The sequence below is a fragment of the Xenopus tropicalis genome, chromosome 6 (assembly GCF_000004195.4).
Source record: "Xenopus tropicalis strain Nigerian chromosome 6, UCB_Xtro_10.0, whole genome shotgun sequence".
In the NCBI taxonomy this organism is placed as follows: Eukaryota; Metazoa; Chordata; class Amphibia; order Anura; family Pipidae; genus Xenopus; species Xenopus tropicalis.
Genome location: NC_030682.2, coordinates 2,826,860 through 2,830,632, shown reverse-complemented (window position 1 = coordinate 2,830,632; position 3,773 = coordinate 2,826,860).

Here is a 3,773-nt window from a genome sequence, read left to right as displayed (position 1 = left end):
GCGGCCTCTAGCGTAGTTAGTGAGGGACGCCTTTGCCTTTATTGGGAGTTACGGGGAGCGGCCTCTAGCGTAGTTAGTGAGGGGCGCCTTTGCCTTTATTGGGAGTTACGGGGAGCGGCCTCTAGCGTAGTTAGTGAGGGACGCCTTTGCCTTTATTGGGAGTTATGGGGAGCGGCCTCTAGCGTAGTGAGGCACGCCTTTGCCTTTATTGGGAGTTACGGGGAGTGGCCTCTAGCGTAGTTAGTGAGGGACCCCTTTGCCTTTATTGGGAGTTACGGGGAGCGGCCTCTAGCGTAGTTAGTGAGGGACGCCTTTGCCTTTATTGGGAGTTACGGGGTGCGGCCTCTAGCGTAGTTAGTGAGGGACGCCTTTGCCTTTATTGGGAGTTACGGGGAGCGGCCTCTAGCGTAGTTAGTGAGGGTTGCCTTTGCCTTTATTGGGAGTTATGGGGAGCGGCCTCTAGCGTAGTTAGTGAGGCACGCCTTTGCCTTTATTGGGAGTTACGGGGAGTGGCCTCTAGCGTAGTTAGTGAGGGACCCCTTTGCCTTTATTGGGAGTTACGGGGAGCGGCCTCTAGCGTAGTTAGTGAGGGACGCCTTTGCCTTTATTGGGAGTTACGGGGAGCGGCCTCTAGCGTAGTTAGTGAGGGACGCCTTTGCCTTTATTGGGAGTTACGGGGTGCGGCCTCTAGCGTAGTTAGTGAGGGACGCCTTTGCCTTTATTGGGAGTTACGGGGAGCGGCCTCTAGCGTAGTTAGTGAGGGACGCCTTTGCCTTTATTGGGAGTTATGGGGAGCGGCCTCTAGCGTAGTTAGTGAGGCACGCCTTTGCCTTTATTGGGAGTTACGGGGAGTGGCCTCTAGCGTAGTTAGTGAGGGACCCCTTTGCCTTTATTGGGAGTTACGGGGAGCGGCCTCTAGCGTAGTTAGTGAGGGGCGCCTTTGCCTTTATTGGGAGTTACGGGGAGGGGCCTCTAGCGTAGTTAGTGAGGGACGCCTTTGCCTTTATTGGGAGTTACGGGGAGGGGCCTCTAGCGTAGTTAGTGAGGGACCCCTTTGCCTTTATTGGGAGTTACGGGGAGCGGCCTCTAGCGTAGTTAGTGAGGGATGCCTTTGCCTTTATTGGGAGTTATGGGGAGCGGCCTCTAGCGTAGTTAGTGAGGGACCCCTTTGCCTTTATTGGGAGTTACGGGGAGCGGCCTCTAGCGTAGTTAGTGAGGGACGCCTTTGCCTTTATTGGGAGTTACGGGGAGCGGCCTCTAGCGTAGTTAGTGAGGGATGCCTTTGCCTTTATTGGGAGTTACGGGGAGCGGCCTCTAGCGTAGTTAGTGAGGGACCCCTTTGCCTTTATTGGGAGTTACGGGGAGCGGCCTCTAGCGTAGTTAGTGAGGGACCCCTTTGCCTTTATTGGGAGTTACGGGGAGCGGCCTCTAGCGTAGTTAGTGAGGGACCCCTTTGCCTTTATTGGGAGTTACGGGGAGCGGCCTCTAGCGTAGTTAGTGAGGGACGCCTTTGCCTTTATTGGGAGTTACGGGGAGCGGCCTCTAGCGTAGTTAGTGAGGGGCGCCTTTGCCTTTATTGGGAGTTACGGGGAGCGGCCTCTAGCGTAGTTAGTGAGGGACGCCTTTGCCTTTATTGGGAGTTACGGGGAGCGGCCTCTAGCGTAGTTAGTGAGGGATGCCTTTGCCTTTATTGGGAGTTACGGGGAGCGGCCTCTAGCGTAGTTAGTGAGGGACCCCTTTGCCTTTATTGGGAGTTACGGGGAGCGGCCTCTAGCGTAGTTAGTGAGGGACGCCTTTGCCTTTATTGGGAGTTACGGGGAGCGGCCTCTAGTTATTGGTGCAAATGCAGCTCTATCGGATGCCCATTCTGTGTTGCCTCCGGCTCTGACTGGATGTTTGGCTATAAGACTCCCCGGTGGGCTATTTACAACACGGTACGGTTAAACGGGAGAAACCCAAGTACAGTGAGGAGCCGGCTGAACTACAACTCACTTACACGTAGGTGGGTGGGAGTTTTACGCTTCGCTGCTCAGGACCAGGGACGGAACATTTCATGGTACAAGCGGAACAGTATTTGCAATAAGCTGATTTGGTTGATAGGGAGGTGCTGGGCCAGTGTGGCTTGGAACCCCGTTACCCCATGATTATGGGGGCGCCGTATCTCACACACACATTATAGGGATATTTTAGGCCAATCAAGAGTTTCGAGACAGTCGGCCGCTTGGTGGGATTCATTCATTTTGGTTCAATAACTCGCAGATTTGTTATTCTTATTTATTTTCACTTTTTAGTCTTTTTTAAGTTTGTAGTTTTTTTTTCCAGCGAAAACTGGATTTTAAAAAGATTTCAGTTTTTCAGGACCCCAAGTATTTTCTGCTCCTTCTACCCCCCCCCCCCCTTCCCTGTGAGACGGCACAGATAGGAAAGTGGGCGGGATTTATTCACAAGAGCAAGATAGCAGCTCCCAGTAGGTATCAGAATAGCACTCAATAGTAAGAAGTCCGGCTTGGGACTCCTCCAGTTACATGGGAGTAGGAGAAACAATAGGTTAGCTGAAAGCAGTTCTAATGTGTAGCGCTGGCTGAAAGCTCAGACTCAGGCACACTTTACTGCTGCGCTGCAAGTTGGAGTGATATCCCCCCCCTTACCCCCAGCAGCCGATCAGCAGAACAATGGGAAGGAGCAAGATAGCAGCTCCCAGTAGGTATCAGAATAGCACTCAATAGTAAGAAATCCAAGTCCGGCTTGGGACTCCTCCAGTTACATGGGAGTAGGAGAAACAATAGGTTAGCTGAAAGCAGTTCTAATGTGTAGCGCTGGCTGAAAGCTCAGACTCAGGCACACTTTACTGCTGCGCTGCAAGTTGGAGTGATATCCCCCCCCTTACCCCCAGCAGCCGATCAGCAGAACAATGGGAAGGGAGCAAGATAGCAGCTCCCAGTAGGTATCAGAATAGCACTCAATAGTAAGAAATCCAAGTCCGGCTTGGGACTCCTCCAGTTACATGGGAGTAGGAGAAACAATAGGTTAGCTGAAAGCAGTTCTAATGTGTAGCGCTGGCTGAAAGCTCAGACTCAGGCACACTTTACTGCTGCGCTGCAAGTTGGAGTGATATCCCCTCCCCTCACCCCCAGCAGCCGATCAGCAGAACAATGGGAAGGGAGCAAGATAGCAGCTCCCAGTAGGTATCAGAATAGCACTCAATAGTAAGAAATCCAAGTCCGGCTTGGGACTCCTCCAGTTACATGGGAGTAGGAGAAACAATAGGTTAGCTGAAAGCAGTTCTAATGTGTAGCGCTGGCTGAAAGCTCAGACTCAGGCACACTTTACTGCTGCGCTGCAAGTTGGAGTGATATCCCCCCCCTTACCCCCAGCAGCCGATCAGCAGAACAATGGGAAGGGAGCAAGATAGCAGCTCCCAGTAGGTATCAGAATAGCACTCAATAGTAAGAAATCCAAGTCCGGCTTGGGACTCCTCCAGTTACATGGGAGTAGGAGAAACAATAGGTTAGCTGAAAGCAGTTCTAATGTGTAGCGCTGGCTGAAAGCTCAGACTCAGGCACACTTTACTGCTGCGCTGCAAGTTGGAGTGATATCCCCCCTTACCCCCAGCAGCCGATCAGCAGAACAATGGGAAGGGAGCAAGATAGCAGCTCCCAGTAGGTATCAGAATAGCACTCAATAGTAAGAAATCCAAGTCCGGCTTGGGACTCCTCCAGTTACATGGGAGGAGGAATCCCTTGAATAATTACAATTCTCTTTGCACTTTGATA